Source organism: Eumetopias jubatus, unplaced genomic scaffold, assembly GCF_037043125.1.
Source record: "Eumetopias jubatus isolate StellerSeaLion01/CBP00866 unplaced genomic scaffold, mEumJub1_p1.0 scaffold_52, whole genome shotgun sequence".
Taxonomy (NCBI): domain Eukaryota; kingdom Metazoa; phylum Chordata; class Mammalia; order Carnivora; family Otariidae; genus Eumetopias; species Eumetopias jubatus.
Window position 1 is genome coordinate 453487 of NW_028274858.1, and position 24000 is coordinate 477486.

A 24000-nucleotide genomic window follows, 5' to 3' on the forward strand; every position below is an offset into this window, starting at 1 on the left:
TCTGGAGAACATTCCATGGGCACTAGAGAAGAATGTGTATTCCGTTGCTTTGGGATGGAGTGTTCTGAATATGTCTGTGAAGTCCATTTGGTCCAGTGTGTCATTTAAAGTCTTTATTTCCTTGTTGATCTTTTGCTTAGATGAGCTGTCCATTTCAGTCAGGGGGGTGTTAAAGTCCCCCACTATTATTGTATTGTTGTCAATGTGTTTCTTTGCTTTTGTTATTAATTGCCTTATATAATTGGCTGCTCCCATGTTCGGGGCATAGATATTTACAATTGTTAGATCTTTTTGTTGGATAGACTCTTTAAGTAGGATATAGTGTCCTTCCTCATCTCTTATTACAGTCTTTGTTTTAGTTTCTAAATTCCTTTAGTTTTTGTTTGTTCTGGAAGCTTTTAATCTCTCCTTCTATTTTCGATGACAGCCTAGCTGGATATAGTATTCTTGGCTGCATATTTTTCTCGTTTAGTGCTCTGAAGATATCTTGCCAGTCCTTTCCTGCCTGCCAGGTCTCTGTGGATAGGTCTGTTGCCAATGTAATGTTTCTACCATTGTAGGTTACATATCTCTTCTCCCGAGATGCTTTCAGGGTTTTCTCTTTGTCCTGAGACTCATAAGTTTTACTATTAGATGTCGGGGTGTTGACCTATTATTACTGATTTTGAGAGGGGTTCTCTGTGCCTCCTGGATTTTGATGCCTGTTTCCTTCCTCACATTAGGGAAGTTCTCTGCTATTATTTGCTCCAATATACCTTCTGCCCCCCTCTCTCTCTCTTCTTCTTCTGGGATCCCAATTATTCTAATGTTGTTTCGTCTTATCATATCACTTATCTCTCGAATTCTGCCCTCGTGATCCTGTAGTTGTTTCTCTCTCTTTTTCTCAGCCTCTTTATTGTCCATCATTTGGTCTTCTATATCACTGATTCTCTCTTCTGCCTCATTTATCATAGCATTTAGTGCCCCCATTTTTGATTGCACCTCATCAATAGCCTTTTTGATTTCGACTTGGTTAGATTTTAGTTCTTTTATTTCTCCCGAAAGGGTTTCTCTCATAACTTCCACGCTTTTTTCAAGCCCAGGTAGTATCTTTAAAGTCATGATTCTGAATTCTAGGTCTGACATCGTACTAATGTCCGTATTGAGTAGGTCCCTGGCTGACGGTACTACCTCTTGTTCATTTTGCTGAGGTGATTTTTTTCGTCTTGTCATTTTGTCCAGAGGAGACTAGATGAATGAGAGAACAAAATGCTAACAGGTTTACAACGTCCCCAGCAAATATACTGTATACAAATCAGAAAATACCTGAAACCAGGGGAAAAGAAAGGGAAAGAAAGAAAAAAGAAAGAGAAAAAAAAAGATAAAAACAAAAAACAGAACAATACGAAAAAAGCAGAATATGATCAAATATGATCAGGCTAGTGCATAGATCAGTGCCACACACTAGATTTTGGGAGTATTTTGGTCTGTTAAAAAAAAGTGCCTCCTAAAATTTTAAAGGAAGAAAGACATATGTACAAAATAATGGTTGACACAATGAAGGGATGGAAGATGACTGTAAAGATCAAAATTATAAAAGATTTTATAAAAGGACTTGAATAGATAAGAAGTTGTTTGAAAAAAGAAAGAAGATTTAAGAAAAAAAAAAGAAAAAGGGAGAGAACGTGATCAGGCAGGAGACTAGAACAAAGCCATACACTAGTGTTTTAGGGTATATTTTGATCTGTTAGAAGAAACTGTATCTCAAAATTTTAAAGAGAGAACAACTTACATATATATGCCAAAAATAAGTGTAACTACTATGAAAGGACAAAATATGACTCTAAAAATGAAAAATAAAAAATGTTTTTTTTTTAAAAAGGGATTGATAAGATGTTGGTTGAAAAAGGGAAAAAGAAAAATAAAAAAAAACAGTTAACAAAATTTAACTTTGATGAAATAATGAATCATGGTAAAAAATAGCTATGAATTCTACGTGCAGTATTCCCCTAGCGCTGGAGTTCTCCCGTGCTCCTTGATCGGTAAACTTGGTCTTGGCTTGCTGGCTGTTTGTGCTGGTCTTCTGGGGGAGGGGCCTGTTACTGTGGTTTCCAAATGTCTTTGCCGGAGGCTAAGTTGCCCCACCCTTTTCGGTCCGGGCTAAGGAAGCTGCTCAGGTTCGCTCTCAGGAGCTTTTGTTCCCTGCAAGCTCTCCGTACAGCCTTGGAGGACCAGGGCAAAAATGGTGGCCTCCCAATCTCCACCCGGAGGAGCTGAGAACTCAGGGCCCCGCTCCTCAGTGTGCCCTCAGAGAAAAGCAGTCACTCCCAACTCCCTGGTCTCCGGCCGCACTCCGTGCTCATCCAGCCTGTGACCGAGCATTGCTATCTCTGGCACCCGACCCCGTGTGGAGTTTCCAAACCCAGCAGATCCCTGCGGTGCGCTCCCGCGCCGCTCCTGCCCGGGAAGGAAGGGGAGTCTCCCCAGCTCTGCCGCTTCTTGGGTCCCTGCTGGAGGAGCAGTGGCCTGACTGGGCCGCGGATCACAGTTTATGGCAACCCCGAGCTGAGAGCCCGCGCCTCAGCTCCGTCTCTGCAGCCAGCTTCTCCGCTCCGATACCTGGGAGCTCTGGCGCACTCAGGCACCCCCGGTCTTTCTCTGACCCCAAGGGTCCTGAGACCACACTGTCCCGCGAGGGTTCCACCCCCTGCTTAGCCCCTGCAGCGACGTCCCTCCGCCGAGCCAACTTCTAAAAGTTCCGATTTTGTGCTCCGCAGCTCTATCACTTGCCAGAAGCGGCCAGTGGAGGCCCCTCCCTCGCCGTCTATCCTCCTGAATATCACCTTGGATTCACTTCTCCGCAGGTCCTACCTTCCAGTAAGTAGTTGCTTCTTTGTTCAGAGAGTTGTTGCTACTCTCCTCTTCGATCTCCTGTTGAGTTCGTAGGTGTTCAGAATGGTTTGATCGTTGTTCAGCTGAATTCCTGAGACCAGACAAAATCTAGATCTCCTACTCCTCCGCCATCTTGCTCCGCCCCCCAATACCACACCACCTGGATTATCATAGCTTTATCTTAAAATCAAGTAGTGTGATTCTTCTGACTTTATTCTACTTTTTCATAGTTGTTTTCGCTATACTATTTCCTTTGCCTTTCCATAAACTTGTTGAATCAGCTAGTTTACATCCAAAAACATCCTGGTAGAATTTTGATTGGATTGTTTTGAATGTATAGATCAATTTAGTGAGAATTGACATCTTCACTATGTGAGTCTACCAGTCCATGAACACAGTATATCTCTGAACTTACTATTTAAGTCTTGATTACTTTTATCAGCATTCTGTGTTTTCAGCATACAGATCCTGTGCATATCTTATTAGATTTATACCTAAGTATTGCAATTTTGGAGCTATTGAAATTAATTATGGGAATGCAAACTGGTATAGCACTTGTGGAATAAAATTTCAGACGCATTTATGAAATGTTAAACAATTCACATCCTCTCCACTCTAACCCAATGTCTGTGTTAGTATGTGTATCTTATTAGAAAACATTCATATCTACCCAAGGATTCAGGTCAAAGATGTTGTTTTCATTTTATTAGTCATAGGATAAAGGGAAAACAACTTGTTTCCACCAGGAAAAAATTGTGTATGTGATTAATTATGGTATATACAAACTTTAACATTCCAGGGAATACTTTCAAAAGTGAGGTAGGTGTATATGTGCTGTTATTGGAAGATCCTGCATCCATTTTATTAAGTGACAAAAGGTAGTGGCAGATCAATATGCACAGTATTACGGGTTAGGTTGAATAAAAACAATATATTTGTAGAGCATATCTATGAAAAAGCCATAGTCACCTTTAGAATAACACACACTAGGGGCGCCTGGGTGGCTCAGCTGGTTAAGCGTCCGACTCTTGATTTCGGTTCAAGTCATGATCTCAGTCCTGAGACCGAGCTCCGAATCGGGCTCTGCATGGGGCCGGCTTGAGGGTCTCTCTCTCTCTCTCTCTCTATTTGCCCCTCCCTCCATCACACACTCTTTCTCTCTCTCAAAGAAAAGAAAATATTTTAAATTAAAAAAATAAAAATACACACTAGATTGTTAGTCATGGTGACTTCTGAGGAGGAGGCTGAATTGTGGAGGAACTTTGAAAAGGGGATATTGTGACTCATCTGTATTTCTAGAAGTTTTTTTGCAATAGGAAGATATGCACTAGTACCTTCTTAAGTAAAATTGCTAGAGAAGCCTAACAAAACAAGCGGCTGCATGAAAGTAACTGCTAACTGATGCAACAAACTGTGACATTTGAAGGGCTAACACAACAGAAGTGCATCTTTGTGCACACAAATTCTGATACAGTTTGGCAGGGGCCCTCTGCTTTTCCTAGACCCTGGGTCCAGGTTGCTTTCATCTTGTGGCTCCCCTATCTCAACACGGGGTCACCATGTTTGCTGGTGAATCAAGGGAGACAGCATGGAGTGGACATACTGGCTCGCAAACGCCTGGACGTGAGAAACAATGCTTCTGCTCACATCTCCATGGCAAAGGGTCATCACACAACCCTCCCTAACTACAAGGGGACTGGCAAGGTGGTGTCCCCTGTATTCTGGAAGGAAAGCAAGACACACTATGGATGAACATTAAAGTTTCTCCCATGTATTGTTACACAGTAGGGGCTTAACAAAATGCAACTTTATAATTTGTTATGACTGACTTTATTGCTGGGAGGAGTTTTTTTTTTTAGATCTTATTTATTTGTCAGTGAGAGAGAGGGAGAAAGAGATTGCACAAGCAGGGGGAGCAGCGGGCAGAGGGAAGCAGGCTCCCCATTGAGCAGGGAGCCTGATGTGGGACTCGAGCCCAGGACCCTGGGATCATGACCTGAGCCAAAGGCAGATGCTTAACTGACTGAGCCACCCAGGCATCCCAGGGGAGGAGTTTTTGAGGTCAGTTTGCCTTGGAATTCTTTGAAATTTTCAAGCACCTCCTGTGTGACAGATACTTTCAAGTACAGGATGACATCTAATTTTCAAACGATTCTGTGATCCCAGCAGGGAGGATTCACTTCTTCATTTAGTGACCAAAGGATTACTACAGAGAGTAAGGTTCTATGTTGGGGGAGAGAAGGTGATTCCTAGCTGTTCCATGGGGACCAGTGATGAGCTCCTTAGCAGGCCAGGTTCAAGAGTGAGACAGAAGAGCACACGGGGGAATACCAGGGAAAGGCTGCTGTAATTCGGGAAAGTGCTAGGTCTGCTAAAAATGCCAGCGCCTGGGCAGTCAGTTCTCAAAGAACTCTGAGGTTCAGGCAGAAGAACTCTAGGTTAATAAAGCCCACAGACAGTACCCAAAACCTGTTTGATTCTCATTGTCACCTTCCTTCCTTAGCAACAGGTTTTTTAGTACCTTAGCCACAGCATCCTTCTTTTTGTCACCTGGAAGACACCATGCTGTCCTCAGGAATGATGTAGGACTCGGAAGGTTGGCCACAGGCTGCAGTGGGTGGGAACAGCGTGGACTCTACATGAATTCAGACTCGGGTTCTAGTCGCTGCCCTGTCACTCACTAGCCATGTGATCCTGGGAAAATGACTAAGTCCCAGGAGCCTCAGGTTCTTTCTGAAGTGAGTGAGTTAAGTGAGTGGGTTTGATAAGCCCCGTCTTGCAGGACTGCAGGAATGCATGTGATATATGGAAAGCACCTTGCACAGTGCTTGGCACATATTGGAACTTTGATGAATGGCAGTGATTTCAAGTGTGTTTTGATCCCAGGGCCTTCCACTCTCTCCTCTGGGGTATTATTTTATTTATTTATTTTTTTTTTGTTACCGAGGTCATGTTAGAGAATGTGCAGCTCAATAGGACATGGAATAGCTAATCAGCCAAAGAGGGTGCTTCATAAGTAAAACTCAATCCATTTTCTAAATCAGAGGATATATATGAGATATATGGGAATATGTGTGGCATTCAGGTGTGAGGGAACTGTCCCAGCTGGACACAATACAAAGCTCCCAGAATGTGAGTCAAAGACCAGCTCCTTCCCTCCCTCCCAGCTGCTCTTCCACCAAACCACTCCTTTCACTCATTTCTCCCCCCACCAAAACCTAGACCTTGCTTACTTATAGCTGTCCAAACTACACTCCAGATAATCAAACTAAAATGACTTTTTAAGCAGTGGGTTCCGGCTTTGCATGGTCAGGACAAGAGTGCCAGTCTAGAGTCTTCTGGGCTCCACTTCAAAGGAATATCACTGTATTTCTCCAGAAATACTTGGAGATGACGGATATAAAACACCTAGTCTGTGCACTGTGTTAAACGGCCTTGGGATGAGAGTGCAGGATATCTTCTTTTCCTGCCCCAGGAGGAGATTTCTCCCTGGTTTGTCCATGATCCAGAAGGAACATGTCAGAGCAATTATCCATTTCAGACTTTGCTCCCACCTCTAAGGTACCCTGTCTCCAAGTAGGGCCACTGTCACCCCCCGGGTTCACGGTGATCAGCTGCACAGAAGGGAGCACGGTGACCCGACACCCTGAGCCACCCAGGCCAGGGGCACTTCCACTGCAGTGCTTGCCCCGGGAGACGCACCACCTCACCTTTCTTCCACTTCTTCTGCAGGTCTCAGGACACCTCTCCCCACTTTCCTGCCATGAGTGCAGCTGCTAGACTGTCCCCTAAGGGTGGAACGTGTGCTGCTTTTCCTAATGTCCTCACTGCTCACACACAGGGCCTTCCAGAGAGCAGAGCTCAGCCCATGTCTGGGAATCAAGGAGCCAGTGAGCAGGGCTCCCTCTGTGCTGAGATGTCATTTCTCCTCCTTTCTTGAAGAACTAAGTGAGTGAAGGCGCATGCATCTATGTTAATTTGCAGAATGACAGACGAGAAGGAGTAAGAAGCAAAAATGAATAATCTTTTATTTCCGTATTTCCTGACCCCGTCACTTGACTGCTCAATTTTTCCACCTTTCCAACAAATTCCTATGCCAATGCCCCGTGATTTCATTCCAGAACCCAAACAAGGAGGGAAGATCTCCCACCTTATTTCCAGAACATGACAAAACTCTTAAAACTCTTGAACTGGGTAAGTCCAAATGCTGTGGGGTGGATGTCACGCACACATTTACCTGCCGAAGCTGGTTAAAACTTGTACTCCAAGGAACAACTTTTGAGAGCTTCCTCAAGAAACCCAAGCTCTGGATGTCAGAGTCATCGCAGAGAACAGGCCCCCAGAGAGGCTGGCTCTTCACCCTGCTTTCTTCCCCCAACCCTCCCTGGCCCTGCCTTACTTAGAACTCCCGGGGCTCTCTCTTTTCACACACACACAGGGAAGAACCAAAATGTGGCCTCACTTCATGCCCAGCACCCCGCAGGAGAAGCTGCCGACCCCACCAAAGCCTGGAAAGGGCCTGGCCGCCACTGGGACTCAGGCCTCCTCTCCCTCATCTCTCACAGCTCCTTCAGACAGGGCCAGGGAGGAAGCCAGCTGCCCACGCCTGACCCGGAGTACATACTCCAGCACTTGAACCTTGCTGGTTCAGCATGGGCCCTGGGACCCCACGGGAACTCGTAGTGGTCAGGGTCGCTGCCAGGCACCTGCCGGTACTCCAGGTACCCTTCCTGCACCGAGACTTTGGTGAGAGCTCCCTCGGCTCCCCATAGACGATGTGCTCCTGACCGGCATACACCCCCATGACCCCCAGCGTTTCCCACACCTCCTCCTCGGGGGCACGGTCGCCATGCAGGAGGCTCACCCCCAGGACCAAAACCAGGAGGCCGGTCTTGGGCATGCCATGCTCACCGCTCAGCATCCCATCACAGATGAGACCCAGGACATTGACCAGGTTGTAGGAGTGGTCACTACGGTCCATTTTCTTCACGGCCATGAGAAAGACCAGCCGCATGCACTCGGAGGCTTGGCCCAAGATCACTGGGAAGTCATCCTGGTAATCTTTGCTGACGATCTCGAGCATCTCTGCCTGGCGGGTCGGCTGCTTGTTGCGGTATTTGAGGAGCAGGAACTCCACCAGGGCAGCCACTTTCACGTGGAGTTTGTCCTGGAGAGAGGGTTGCGTGACTTCCGGCTCCTCCCAGGTGCTCGAACCCTCCTCATCTAAGCTGCTGGGACCTCCTCTTCCCCAGCCCCCGACAGCTGTGCTTCCACCAGGCCCTGTGCCAGGCCTGGGTCTTCCTCCATTAGGTCCTGACCCCCGGTTTTTTAAAGCAGGCCCCCAGCCTCTGTCAGACCAAGATGCGGACGTGCTGACACACCGCCTGTGGACTTGGCACAAACAGGCCTCCCAGGGCGGACAGCAGGGGCAGGCTTCAGTGCGTTGTCCCTGTTCTGGAGTCCAGGTCCCTCCCTGAGCCCTCCCTCAGGGATCTCAGCATGAGCCGCAGCACCACTGGTGATGCTGTCTCTGCTGTCTCCAGGCCTCTTCCCTCGGACCAAAGCCCTCACTGCCATGAGAGCCACGGGCAAAGACTGTGGACGTCGCATCAGGCTACACAGTCCAGGGATTCCCCAAGATGGGTCCTTCAGGTCCCTTAGCCCTACCCTCTGTTCCCCATCTGGACTCCCTGGATGGCCGGTGCCCTCATCCCTGCTCCTGAGGGCCACTCCTCACAACAAGCGCTCAGTGTGTCTGGGACACAGAGCAGAATTCAGGAGACACCTCATGTCACCGTTGTCTCACCCAGAGGCCTCCCAGGACATTCCCTACTGGGTCCAGGGTCCTTCATTCCTCCCTCTGGTCGTCACCTTGACTCCTGACAGAACCTGGGCCCTCCTGCCCCCTGTCCCCACGCTTGTGTGCGCGTGCTTGCCTTTGGCATTTGCACAACGATGGTCGGGAAGGCATCAGAAGCAAGAACCAGGAAACTTCTATCTCTTCAGCTTCTGACCCCCATCCCTTGCTTCTTCCGTTCTTGCACCTTTCCAACCCATCCCTAGGCCAATGGCCTGTGATTTCGGTCGAGAGCCCAAGCAAGTAGGCAAGGTGTCCAGGCTGGTGTCCAGGGCATGAAGAAAAACTTTTTCTTAAAGCTATTTATTTATTTGAGAAAGAGAAAGCACACACAGGGGAGAGAGAGAAGCAGAGTCTCCACTGAGCGGGGAGCCCCATGTGGGGTGTGATCCCAGGATCCTGAGATCCTGACCTGAGCCGATGGCAGACGCTTAACCAACAGAGGACCCAGGCACCCCAAGAACATGATAAAACTCTTAACTCTTGGACTGGGTAAGAACAAATGCTGCAGAGTGGATGGTACTCACACAATCAGCCCCTGAAGCAGCTGAAACCTTCTATGGCAAGGAACCCCACAGGAGAGCTTCCTCAAGGACACCAAGCTCTGGATGTGGGAGTCATCCCAGGAAACAACCCCCCCACCCGCAGGAGGCTCCTTGCCCTGCTTTCTTCTCCCAACCCTCCGTGGCCCTGCACTCCTTAAAACGCCCAGGGCTCTGTCTTCACGGGCACACACACACACACACACAGGGAAGAACCAGCAAGTGGCCTCACTTCATGCCCAGCACCCTGCAGGAGAGGCTGCCGAACCCAGCAAAGTCTGGAAAGGGCCTGGCGGACCCCAGGGCTCAGGCCCCCTCTTCCTCATCTCTCACAGTCCCTTCAGACAGGGCCAGGGAGGAAGCCAGCTGCCCGCACCTGACTTGTAGCAAATACTCCAGCATTTGCAACTTGCTGGTTTCGGCGTGGGCCCTGGAACCCCACGGGACCTCATAGCAGGAAGGTCACTGCCGGGCACCTGCCAGTACTCCACGTACCCTTCTTGCACCCAGACCTTGGTGAGGAGCTCCCTCGGCTCCCTGTAGATGATGTGCTCCTGGCCGGCATACACCCCCATGACCCCTAGCATTTCCCACACCTCCTTCTCGGGGGCACAGTCGCCATGCAGGAGACTCACCCCCAGGAGCACCACCAGGATGCCAGTCTTGGGCACTCCATGCTCACCGCTCAGCATCCCATCATAGGTGAGGCCCAGGATGGGGACCAGAATGTAGGAGTGGTTGCTGGGGTCCACTTCCTTCACATCCATACCAAAGACCAGCTGCAAGCACTCAGAGGCCTGGCCCAAGATCACAAGGAAGGCATCCAGAGCATCCTGGCCGACGATCTCCAGCATCTCTGCCTGGCTGGTCGGCTCCTTGATGTGATACTTGAGGAGCAAGAACTCCACCAGCTCGGCCAGCTTCCCCTGGAGTAGGTTTTGGAGCTCCGGCTGGGCTTCTTCGGGCTCCTCGCGGGGGCTGGCGCCCTCCTCACCAGAGCTGCTGGAGCCCTGGTCAGGAGCTGCTGGATCCCTGGTCAGGCTGGCTGCAGGCAGTGGCTGCTTGGGCAGTGGGGGAGGGGCAGGCACTCAGAGAGCTCTGGGGACGACTCTGGAACCCAGCAGCAGACCCCTCCTCCGAGGGGACCAGAAAGAGGGCAGAGCAGGAGCCAGATGGGGCGGCGGACTGGGAGGAGGCCAAGGTGGAGAAGGAGGGGGGGTGCGGGGGACCTTCTCCTCCCCAGCCCCCAACAGCTGGGCCTCCACCAGGCCCTGGGCCGGGCCCGGGTCTTCCTCCAGCTTCCAGAGCTCACTCCTCTGACCCAGGGGCATGGTGTTTGTGTCGAGCTGAACCTGAAGAAAGAGGTGGGATGGCTCCTCAGGGTGCAGCCCAGGCAGCAGAGGCCTGAAGTCCCGGAGCTGACAGTGCGCTGCGTCGGACTTGGGTGCTGAGGGGTCCCCTCTGGGGTGGGATGGACGAGCGCCTAGCTCCATGCTCAGAGCAAGTACCTCACCTTGTTCACTGGCACTCACCTGCACCTCCCCTGCTCTGGGACCTTAGAGGCTCCTGCCTCAGACCTAGGCCTCGACTCTGAATTCTGGAAGCCCCTGGAGGAGAAAAGGAGTCATTTCAGGGTGCAGACACAGAGCACGGCCCACGGCCCCCAGTGGGGCAGGAGGGCTGGTTCGGATTCTGTGAGGTCCCCATCCGTCCAAGCTGGGCGGTCCCCTCCTTGGCCCCTCAGGGGACTGCTATTTCCCCTGGCAGGGCCTGGAGCCCTGCAGCCTGAGGCCACAGGGTCACAGCAAGACCGCCCAGCCCTAAGACCCCACAGAAGGTAAGCCAGGGGGCCCACCTCTGCCCACGCCTGCCAGAGGTCTAAGGGCTCGTCTCGGGATCCCAGGGATGGCCAAGCTCGGGTGCCATCTGTGCTGGGATGGGCGCACCTCTCCGTCTATACCTTGACCCCACGGAAGGCCTGGGAATACTCCCTGTGTTGACCGGAGGCCACCCTCCTGGTGCCAAGGCCTCATCTCTGGGAGACGCCAGAAGGAAAAGTCAGTTGAAATAACTTGGCCCACCGATCGCCCGTCTCCCCATGGCTGGCAGCAGCCACAGGGTATGCCTGGGCCCTAAGGATCCTGCTGTGGGAGTCATCCCCTCATTTCTCATCTGCCCCCCACCATCAGGGCCAGACCCAGAGCCAGGGCACCTGCCTCCTCTGCTACCGGAGTCCAGACCCTCAGGCCCGGGCCCTCTCCATCCTGAGAGGAAGGATCTGGAGAGGAGGAGGGACTCAGCCTGACAGGCCCCACCCAAGGTTCCCAGGACCTCCAGGTAGGGGCTGCACAGACTTCTGGGCCATCCCTTCCTGGTCCCGAGGGGTGGGTGGGGAGTCACTCACTCCTCCCTCGGGTGTCCCCACACTGATTCTTGGCAGAAGCAGAGACTCCTGTGTGTCTCCCAGGTGCGCTTCCCCAGATGACCTGACCCCGACCTCTCCCAGCATGGTCCTCACCTCCCTGAGAGCTCCGAGAAGAGGGTGAGGAGCCAGCACGTCCTCGTCCACGGCCACGTCTCCATCCACCCCCTCAGCCCCCAGCAAGATCCCAAAGGGCTGGTCGTAGGGACGGGCCACTCTGTCCTGGGGTGGGGATGCCCTCAGGCCCCCAGGACGCTAATCTTCTTTCTTCCTGCCAGGGCCTGCGCTTCTTCCAGGTCCCCAACGTGAGATAGAAGGCATGTGCCCCTCAGACCAAGACCTCAGCTCCCCGAGGACTCCCGCCTTCTGGCCCATGAGACAAGTGAGCATGCGTGCCAGGTTGGGCCCCCGCTGACCGATCCTCCCTGGTTCGGGCACAGCCAGACTCCGGTGCCCTGGCTTCTTTGCTGAGATGGGGTGGAGGGGGTATGGCCAGTCCTCCCCCAGGGTCCTCACCCTGACTCCCAACCGGACCTGTGCCCCACCCCCCCGACCCCGCACTCCACCCTCACACACACACAGGCCCGCCCCACCCCAGGCCCGCTCCTTCTCACCACAGGCCCTCAGGCTCTAACAGCCAGATGTGGACCCCCGGACAGGAGGCGTGGGCTCCTCCTCCACAAGGGTCCTCCTCCATGGCCTGTCCGTACTGCGGCCCAGTCAGTCCTCCCTCTGGTCCTCCCCTTCCATCCTCGCAGGACCGGGCTCAGCCTGGGCGGCCCTGAAGCCTGCTCCTTCCACCCAGACCCCAGGCTCTAGGAGACATGGCTGGGAAGTCAGGGCACGCCCTAGGTGCCCATCTGGCCCCGGGGCCTCCCGGGACCGAATCTGTTCTCTGTCCCCAATCCTGCAGTCCTCCTTCCGGTCCTTGCCTTGCCACCCAGCAACACGTGGGCCACCGCCCCCCACCCGCATACTCGAGGCAGTGCTCCATCCAAACGGCCAGGGGTTCTCGGAGGCCCTGAGGCCAAAGTGGCCACGCACTGTGTGGTCTCTTCCATCCCAGGAGTCTCCCGTAGCTGAAGCAGGGCCGCGGTCCCGCGGGCTCCCTGGGGAGTCCCCTGGGGGTCCTCGCTTCGAGCCCTGGCAGGTCCTAGGCCACTCTGGCTGCTGTCCCCAAGCTGGTCTGCCATCACCAAGGCCCTCCCTGCCCTGAGCCCACCGGGGTAAGTCTGTGGCTAACACGTGTGGCCACGAAGCCCAGGGCTTCCCAAGGCTGAGTTGGGGCGTCTAGGTCTCTCGGGCCTTCTTCTGATCTCCACCAGGACTCCCTGGGTGCCTATGCCTCTGCCTGTCCCTACTGCCTGCGGATCGGCTCCTGGGCACCGGAGCATCCCGTGTCTGGTACACCCGGATGGGCCAGTGGGGGACACACAAGCGCACGCACGAACACAATCGGGGTGTCCCCGTCCTCCACTCAGGCCTCTAGGGACTGACTCTGGGATGGGGTCCAGGGTCTCTCAGTCCTCCCTCTGCAACTTCAGCGTAAACCCCAACAGGACCTGGGCCTGCCCCTCTGCCCCCTGAGCGAGGCCCTGCTCCTTCGATCCACCAAGGACCCCAGGTTCTCGGGAGACCCAGATGCAGAAGTCGCCGCACTGGCCACGTGTCCCCATCCCGCCCAGGGGGGGCTCCCTAGACTGACATCATGGGTGGGCTTCTGCGGGGCTCCCCTCTGTTCTCCTGCCGGGTTTATCCCTGGCCTCCCCAAGCCACCCCCCCAGCAATGGTTGACCAGGGCCCTCCCCTCTGCCCACATGAGCATCTGCTCCTTTCATCAGGGCCTCACCTCAGTCTCTCTGAGACACGGACTCAGAAGTCCAGACTCACCGTGTTTCAATCAGCCCCCCTCCCCCCAATGGACCTTCCCTGACTGACGCTGTGCTGGGGTCCAGGGTCCTTCACTCCTCCCTCTGCATCCTCACCATAAAGTCCAGCAGGACATGAGGCCTCCCCTCTGCCCAACGAGGGAGGCCCTTCTCCTTCTGCCAAGGCATCCAGGGTCTTTGAGACCCGGATGCGGAAGTCAGGACTCACCACGTGTTCCCAACACCCCCCCCCTCTGCCACCCCGGACCTTTCCAGACTGAGGCTGGGCGGGGGTCCAGGGTCCCTCAGTCCTCTCTCTGCATCCTCAGCGTGAAGCCCAGCAGGACCAGGGCCCGCCCCTCTGCCCACCCAAGGGAGATCCAGCAATTGCACTACTGGGTATTTACCACAAAGATAGAAATGTAGGGATCCAAAGGGGTGTGCACCCCAATGTTTATAGCAGCAATGTCCACAACAGCCAAACTGTGGAAAGAGCCAAGACGACCATCGACAGATGAATGGATAAAGAAGATGTGGTATATATACACAATGGAATATTATGCAGCCTTCAAAAGGAATGCGATCTTGCCTTTTGCAACGACGTGGATGGAACTGGAGGGTGTTACGCTGAGTGAAATAAGTCAATCAGGGAAAGACATATATCATATGACCTCACTGATATGAGGAATTCTTAATCGCACGAAACAAACTGAGGGTTGCTGGAGTGGGGGTGGTGGGGGGGATGGGGTGGCTGGGTGATAGACATTCCATAGGGTATGTGCTATGGTGAATGCCGTGAATTGTGCAAGACTGTTGAATCACAGATCTGTACTTCTAAAACAAATAATGCAATATAAGTTAAGAAAAAATAAAAAGAAGAAGATAGCAGGAGGGGAAGAATGAAAGGGGGGAAATCGGAGGGGGAGACCAAGCATGAGAGAGGGTGTACTCCGAAAAACAAACTGAGGGTTCTGGAGGGGAGGGGGGTGGGGGGATGGGTAGCCTGGTGATGGCTATTAAAGAGGGCACGTTCTGCGTGGAGCACTGGGTGTTATGCACAAACAGTGAATCATGGAACACTGCATTAAAAACTAATGATATAATGTATGGTGATTAACATAACAATAAAAAATTTTAAAAAACAAAACAAAAACAGCTCCTGGATTCATTAATTTGGTCTTCTTGGGTTTTGGTTGGTTTATAGTTTAAATTTCATTTGTTTTTGATTAATCTTTATTTTTTTTCTTTCTACTGGCTTGGTTTTTATTTTGTTTTCCTAGTTCCTTTAAGTGTAATATTATGTTTTTTATTTGATATTTGTCTTGCTCTGTGATGTATTCCTGTACAGTTATAATGTCTCCTCTTAGAATAGTTTTGCTGCATTCCAAAGATTTTGGATCATTGTAGTTTATTTTCATTTTTCTCCATATATTTTTTGATTTCCTTTTTTACTTCTTGTTTCATCTATTCAATATTTGGTAGAATGTTATTTAGCCTCCATGTATTTGTGCTCTTTCCATCTTTTTTTCTTGCAATTGCTTCCTAGTTTCATACCATTGTGGTGAGAAAAATGCATGATACAATTTCAATCTTTTTGCATTTGAGACTTTTTTGTGGCCTAACATAGGATCCATTTTGGAGAATGCCTCATGTACTGGAAAAGATTGTGTATTCCAATATTTTTTAAATGAAATGTTCTGAATATATCCGGTAGGTCCATCTGGTACATCGTGTTATTCAAAGTCATTGTTTCCTTGTTGATTTTCTGGCTAGATAATCTATCCATTGATGTGAGTGAGGTCTTGAAGTCCTCTATTGTATTACTGTGATTACCTTCCTTTATGGCTCTTAAGAGTTGCTTTGTGTATTTCAGTACTCCTATATTGTGTGCAAAAATATATTGTTTTACGTCTTCTTGTATCTTTCAGCACTTTTAATGTAACATGCCACACCTCTCTGGCCTGCAAAGTTTCTAAGAAATTTATTGATAGTTTTATGTCATTTCCCTTATATGCAAGTTTTCTTTTCTAGTGCTTTTTAAGATAATTCTCACTTTATCAATACTATTTTGCCATGAGGTGTCTTTGTTTGCACCTCCTTGCTTTGATTTTTTGGGGGGAGGGTTTCTTTGTGCCTCCTGGATCTGGATACCTCTTTCCTTCCCCAAATTAATGAAATTCTCAGCTATTATTTTTTCAAATAAATTTTCTGCCCCTCTTTCTCTCTCTCCTTCAGGATTCTTTATAAAGTGAATGTTATCAATCTTGATGATACGCTGAGTTCCCTTCACCTTGTCACATACTTTATTATTCTTATTTTCTTTCTTTTTTGCTGTTCATCTTTGTTGTTTTCCATTAATCCTCCTTTAGCTCCCTGATCCATTCCTCTGCCTCATCTTATATGCTATTGCTTCCCTCTACTGTATTTTATTTCAGTTCCTGAGTTCTTTATCTAAGTCTGGGTCTCTTTTCAATATGTTCTGTCTTTGTATGACTGAGAGCCTACAGTCTTTTCTCAAATCCCATGAATATCTTACAGCCATTACTTTGAATTTATAACAGTCATATCGATTATTTCTCTTCATTTAGCAATTTGATGCAGTTTTGCCCTTGTTCTTTTGGGATATATTCCTCCATCTCATTATTATGTGTAACCCTCTGTGCTTGTTTCCTATGTATTTGGAAAATAAGCTACATTTCTTGACCTTAACAGTCATGGCTTTTTGAAGAAGAGGTCCTGTGTTGTCCAGCAGCACAATGCCCCGGTTCACCAGAACCAGGTACTCTAAGGAGGTCTCTATGTGGATTGTGTGCACTTTACTATCATGACTGACTAGAGTTTCCTTCAGTCCATTTGGCTGCAATTGACAACTGTGCTTGTTACACCAAGAAGGTTTTTGACCCTGTGCTGTGAAGGGACCAGCCTGCTCCAACATGTGCTAGAAGTTGGAAGGTGACAGCAGTCAGGAAAATGCCTGCCTTAAGCTCATGTGCAGGGGCTACTTGAAGGATGATATCCTTGCCGTGTGCCTTGAGGCTCCCAAAGTGGGCAGTAATAGCAGTCATACCTGCTATGGCTGCCCTTGCCCCAATTTTTAATTCTATCTCATTATGATAAGGAAAGCTAGTTTGTATGACTTTACCCTTCTTAAAATGTTGTTAATAAATGTTTATTGTTCTTATATAAGGTCTATCTTGGAAAATGTTCCATGTTCCCCTAGAAATCATGCCAAAATTTCTATATATATTTAATATCTCTGGGTTTGGTATACATATATTTATAATTGTGAAATGTCATTATTATTGTTATGTGTCCTTTTGCTTTCTTACAGTTTCATGTTTGTGTGAATTTAGTGTAAATGCCACTGATCTCAATCGGTTTCTACTTCAGCACAGTCTATTTTTTTTTATTGTTTCATTAACAATCTATCAACGTCTGTCCTTAGAACTAAGGAGAGTATCCTGTAGGCAGCATAGTTATTTTCTCTTTTTAAATCCATTCCATTCTGTCAATCTGTATCTTTTGAATGGGACATTTAATAGGATTACTGGTGGGAAAATAACTCAATGCCTTTTTGTTAAGTGTTTTCTTGTTATAGCTATTGCTGTCCCTCATTACCTTTTTTAATGCCTTCATTTTGTTGATTTTTTTAATAATGGGATGCTTTTATTTACCTCCTATTTCCTTTTGTCTGTAGTTTATTGATACTTTATTTGTCATTACCATAGTGTATTTGTTTGCTGGGGCTGCCATATCAAAGTATCGCAACCTGGGTTGTAATTAATAATAGTTAATTTTCTCACTTTTCTGGAGGCTACAAGATGGACGTCAAGGGGTTGGCAGAGTTGAATTTTGTTGGGAACCCTTTCCTTGGCTTGTAGACATCCATCTTCTCTGTCTGTCTTTACACGGCTGTAAGTCTAAAAGTGTCTGTATCTTAAACTCCACTTATATGAAATCACGTATATTGGATGAAGGTGACCCATATGATCCATGTTGACTTAATTGCCTATTGGAAGTACTATTTCCAAATACAGACACTATAAAATAATGGAGGTTAGGATTTCAACATATGAATTAAGAGGGGACCCAATTCAGTCCACAACACATGTGGATTACAAAAAAATGACTTCTACAATACATTATGTTACTGATATCATAGATGAGATTTTTGTATGTGTGGGCCCATTAATATGTATTTATAATAATTTTCAGGTTTGGTTTTTCAAATCTTATAAAAGAAGTAAAGGTGGACTTCTGTGTGTTTTGGTCAAGTTCTCCACACACAAGTCACTTTTAAATTTCCTTAGACTCTCATCCCTGCATTTTTTTTTCTAGAATTCTTGGATTTGTATTAAATGTCTCTTTGTTAATGTCTTGCTTCCCCCACAAATTGTAGCTCACTGTTGCTTTAATGATCCACTGCAACTGTCCCTGCCATCAGAGGCCTTCCAACTATGCCACTTTACCCATCACTGTTCTGAGCCAGGGACAGACAGAAATCATATGGAGATCCCTCCACAAGTCAGTACTTTATAAGCAAGTATGTTCTTCTTTTGTCTAAATGATGGAACTGAGAATTAAGAAGTGTCCTCCTGACTAAACCACACTGCTCCAGCTGGGGGTATGGCAAGGGGAGGCACAATTCCACAAACTTTCCCAACATTTTGAGTAAGGACTTTTTCTTGGTTAAGGATTCACGTGGCTTTTGCACCTTTTTAGCTGGTTTCTGGAGTTCTGACAAAACTATGTTTGTCCATATGTTGTGCTTTATGGAGTGTCTGTGGGAAATGAGGGCTGGCACATTCTAGCCCACCGTCTTGATGTTTTGTCCAAGATTCAAGGGACAGATGTGTCGGCAAGGTTTTAGTGTGCCTGAAAGAATGTCATCAGATATACTGATTTATCTAATCTGTTCTCCTCATGACACATCTGCTCTTACTCCCTTCCTAGGACGTGATCAAAGGAAACCAGATACTGTTCCATGTCTATATTGTCATTATTTGTGTGAATTTAAAGGGGCATCTGTATCTAAAGTGATCTCCTGACTTTCCCTTGGTATGGTTTTTGGGCTCAGACACCCAAATGTGTGGATGCAAACTGTGTCTCGTGTGGTAGAAAAACAGGCATTTGTTAAGTAAGGTTGGGAGTCTACCCTCCAGCTGGGAGGAAGTCAGCCATGAACAGTGATGTGATTGCATTGGGCTGGATATGTGGTTGGAGAAATTTGCTGTATATAGTAGGAAATACCTTCTTTAGTTTCAGAGTCTTGTCTTGGTGGAGGGAAAAGAATCTTCACAGTAACAATCACTCAGCTATCTGATAGGTGTTTAATCGGCTGAGTCCTCTGAGGTAAGTGAAAAGAAATTTGCAAATGACACTATAGATAAAGGGCTGGTATCCAAGATATATAAAGAACTTCTCAAACTCAACACCCATAAAAAATAATCAAGTCAAAAAGTGGGCAGAAGATATGAACAGACACTTCTCCAAAGAAGACATACAAATGGCTAACAGACACATGAAAAAATGTTCATCATCATTAGCCATCAGGGAAATTCAAATCAAAACCACATTGAGATACCACGTTACACAAGTTAGAATGGCAAAAATGGACAAGGCAAGAAACAACAAATGTCGGAGAGGTTGTGGAGAAAGGGGAACCCTCTTACACTGTTGGTGGAAATGCAAGTTGGCACAGCCACTTTGGAAAACAGTGTGGAGGGTCTCAAAAAATTAAAAATAGAGCGACCCTATGACCCAGCAATTGCATCCTGGGTATTTACCGCAAAGACTCAGATGTAGTGAAAAAAAGGGCCATGTGCACCCCAATGTTCAAAGCAGCAATGTCCGTAATAGCCAAGCTGTGGAAAGAGCCAAGATGCCCTTTAACAGATGAATGGATAAAGAAGGTGTGGTCCATATATACAACGGAATATTACTCAGCCATCAGAAAGGATGAATACCCAACTTTTATATCAGCATGGATGGGACTGGAGGAGACTCTGCTAAGTGAAATAAGTCAAACAGAGAAAGTCAATTATCATATGGTTTCACTTATTTGTGGAACAAAAGGAATAGTAGGGAGGACATTAGTAGAAGGAAGGGAAAGATGAGGGGAGTAGAATCGGAGGGAGAGTTGAACCATGAGAGACTATGGACTCTGAGAAACAAACAGGGTTTTAGAGGGGAGCGGGGAGGGGGGATGGGTTAGCCCGGTGGAGGGAATTAAGGAGGGCACATACTGCATGGAGCACTGGGTGTTATACAAAAACAATGAATCATGGATCACCATATCAAAAACTAATGATGTAATAATGTATGGCGACTAACATAATAAAATTAAATTAATAATAAAAAAAAGAAATTAGAGTGCTTTGATGAGTTTCCTACAACATATATTGAAAAGGAAAATATGCAATTATATTTAAAGAGATACATTTCAGTTTGATGATTATGTAGTGTGAATTCTATTATGCATCTGACATGCATTTACTCAAGTGGGAGTATTTCATAGGTGGCTATGTTATCATCATATTGCTTAAGTGATTTATGTGAAAAGAATATAGAGTTAAGTATTTGAGATTTATTTGGTCTTATATCACATATGAGTCATCCCAGGTTTAAAGACAAAGGGGATGAAGACCACCTTGTCACAGTGAGATAGGGCCAGAGTCTGGTACCAGTGTGTACTTCTAATGTAAGAAAGCATGACCCTGGAACATCCTTGTATTCTTGATGGGGCTAGTGAACATTTTTTTTTCTAGTAAACATTTTTGATTCTTTCTTCTCTAAACCATAACATTTTGCATTATATTAAGCACAAATTCATATCCAACAATATTTTTGAAATAATGAAAATATTTAAAACAGGTAAAGTATTTCAGGAATTAGGAGCCCTCAGTTTTCCATTATCAACGGACAGAATAGCTTTCAGTCTCTCTTCTCATCCCCAGTGTGACTGGGTAAAAAGTCCATGTGGTCACCTGTGGAAAGCTGAAAGGCCTAACCTACTCGTCAAACCCTTGCTGCCCACTGCTGGCCTGCCAAGAACCCTGTCCCCTCTCTCCAGAGAAAACGAAGTCACTCGGATTGAGGGGGGTGGATTCTCGCATTGTGACCAGCGAGGGTGGGGAGCAGAGGTTCACTGAGGTCTGGAGGGCTGGGTTCTGGGGTCTCAGAGCTCAGAGAGCACATGACATGTCCCTTCAACTCACAGATGGGAAATGGATGTCCAGAGAGGGGAGGAGTTGGCCCGCAACCACAAAACCCCATCTTGAGCTCTTCTCCAAGTGCCGTTTCAGGGGACAATCCCCCATTTCCAGAAGGTAGCAACTGGGGTTCCAGGCCCCAGATAGAGCCACAGCCCATACCCCATTCGAAAAATGCCCAGGTTCTCCTGGGGCTGCATGCACCCTTCCACCCAGTGACCGCACGAGCCATCAGTGGTGAGGTTGTGGACAGGGGACTCGGCTGCCAGTTTCTCTCGCTCTAAAAGGGGACAGTGTCCCGCATTCTGGTGGACATTACCACTAGGCACCACATATGTCCCCTGCACTTCAGAGACCACTGAGGAAATGACCTGCCGTGTCCCTACCCCTGTGAGAGCCCCTCCCATACTCACCTTTCTCTTTCAGGAATCCCCAGCCAGACACCCAGCAGGCCTAGGGAACTCGAGGTGGGCCTGTGCTAAATTGGGGCAGGCAGCCCCTTCCAATGAATTGCCCACAGGGAACGGGAGGGGTGATCTTCATGAGAGCGATGTCATCGTGCTCTAAACTGGGGATGTATTTCTCATGAATGATGATTTTCTCGACATATCTCTCCTGTTGAGGCAGCTTCACTGGCTTTTCATTCCCATACACAATTTCCCTTGTTCCAAAAATCAGTCTCCAGTCATATACTTTTCTGTGGGCACAGAGGCAAGCCAGGTCATCCTCAGAAAGGACGGACTTGACAGAAACCTCTGGTGATCATGATCCTCAGAGCCCTCCTCAGCAAGGGCCTGGGACCACCCACTCATGGTCTGGTTGCCACAAAGCCCAGAGCCCCGGGGAGACTGCGCACAGAGAGCCCTGGAGAATGTCCCTTTCTGGGAAGAGCCTTTCTGAAGACCCCCCTCCACGTGCTCCCACACGTACTTTTTGGAGACGAAGCAGTGGGCAGCCGTAAGCAGCCAATGGGAGTTCAGCAAGGTGCCTCTGCACGCATGGTACATTCGGTTATTATGGGACATGAATACCTGGAGGCTGACCATCCAGGGCCAGGGCCCGAGGGTTCCACTTCCCGGTGGGTTCTGCCTGAACCATAACCCACAGGGGGCACTGGGGAGAGACCAGGGGCACAGTTCAAACCAAGAAGAGGCACAGCCTGTACTCGCAGCTGCACGATGGGGGAATCAGGGCTAGGGGGCTGGGCAAAATGGGGCAACCGGGAGTGTGGAGGGTCCGAGGGGGAGCTGCTGAGGAGAGGTGCTGTCAGGGTGGTAGGGAAGCCAGAAGCTGCAGACTTCAGAACTGGTTTTGAGGAGTATGAGTTCTGGGGTCTTGTGGGTGAAGCCCCAAGTCAAGGAAAGAAGGCGCGCTAGGAAGCAAGACGGATGATAAGGGCCTTAGAAATATGGGAGATCCCAAGGCAGGGGGGAGGCTAGAGGAGGTGAGAGAGAGGTGTAATGGCTTGAGGTCTTTAGAGCCAATTCTGGGCGGGAGACTTAGGAAACAGCCACAGGGTTGTTGGGGCTGCGATGTGGGGTTGGATGGTGGCAGGAGGAGGGAGAGTAGCCACAGCAGTTCCAGTGATCCCAGGTGTGGGGAGCAGCGGGTTCCGGGGTGGAAGTTCTGGGAACTGGGGAGAGGCCACAAGAGTTTGGGGGTAACTTGGGGTCTGTCAGAGTCTAAGGTGGAGGCCCGACCCTAGAAGAATGCCATGAAAATACCCTGGGGTCTTTGGGGTCAGCCACAGGAGGAGCACCTCACTATCCGTGGGAAGAAAGGGGTTTCTAAAAATTGGGACTTGATGTGCAAGAGGCAGTGAGGTCAGTCTCTAGGTGAGGGAAGGACCCCAGCGTCTGTGCTACGGGAGGCATAGGAGCCCGGGGTCAGCCCTGGGGTCTCTCGGCTGATGAAGCTGGGAGCAAGGATGGTCTGAGTTGGGGATGTTGGTCACACCCGTGAGACCCAGGGGACTACTAAGGCCCAAGCTTGGCCTCCTTCCTAGCCCTGGATAGAGGGCGTCTGGGTGGGGTTTGGTATTCAGAAAACACCCTTTCCACCCCCCGGACATGTCCCTGACACATACTCACACGTGGCGTTATCTTTGGCAACCACAGACACTGCCAAGGCCAGCAGAAGGGCAGTTGGCAGCATCTCTACCATACTCCTGCCCCAGCCCGGCCTGGAAGCCCAGTGACCTCACAAACCTCTGTGGCCTCCTGACCAGTCAGCATGGCTACCACCCTCCCCCACCCCAATAGTCAGGCCAGGCAGGAGCCGTTTAGCTTAACTGGTCCAGGCTGAAACAAGATGCCAGCTTTCTGTACAGGCTCCTCTGCACCCCTCGGGGGATGGGGGCTCATGTGCAACCCCCTCCCTCTGTCCCAAGGCCAGGATCTTCATTCCCAGTTACCCTTTGAAGGCTCTGTATCATCTGAGGATCCAGTTTTGTGCAGTGTCAGGGTCTGCCCCTCATGCAAGCTGCAACCACAGTTCCTGTTACAAATCATGGGTTGAGGGGTAGCTCTGTCCCTCTGTGTCAAGATGATGCAGCATGTCATGGTCACAGGGTGTCGGGATCTCCAGATTAATCGATCCTTAACCCTGTGTAGGGCAAATTGTCTTTCCCTCTTCCAAGTACATACTATCAGCACACTTTTCAAAGAGCCACTTTGAATTTCTCTAATTTAGGACTACAAAGCCCACCTTTCTATTCACTGCTGAGTATCACAGGGTCTGGGGTTTCCTACCTGAGTGTCTCCAGGTCTCCTCTCTGGGACCTACATGCAGGAAGATGTGTCTCCTATACCTGAGGGTCAGGAATTCTCACCACAATAACCTGAATATCCTGAGGTTTCAATTTTCTGATTGTCAGGGGACGGCATCTCACCGACGGGAGCATGACAAATGCTCACCTCACATACCTGCATGTTAAGAAGTTTCACCTTCCTGTAGGAGTGTGAGGAGGTCACACCTCCACCTGCATGAAGGGCAGTGTGCCCTCCTCTCCCTGAGTGTAAGTTCTCCACCAGACCATCTGAGCATCAACAGGTTGTCCCTCGCCTACCTGTGTGTCAGGACACCTCATAGCTTCTTCCTGAGTGTTATGAGTTTTCAGATTGTCAAATGAGCTTTATTCTCCTACTAACTTCGCTAACTGAATGTCACACTTTCTCAGCTCACATAACTTTCAGGAGGTCACATGCCCTTCAACTGAATATCCAGTAGG

General features: G+C 49.0%; 2 pseudogenes; one reads left to right on the forward strand and one right to left on the reverse strand.

Annotated features, from left to right (window-relative positions):
* The window catches only part of LOC148161843 (acrosin-like), a 39745-nt pseudogene extending 16811 nt beyond the window's left edge, over nt 1-22934 (reverse strand).
* The window catches only part of LOC148161840 (acrosin-like), a 481356-nt pseudogene that overhangs the window by 179074 nt on the left and 278282 nt on the right, over nt 1-24000 (forward strand).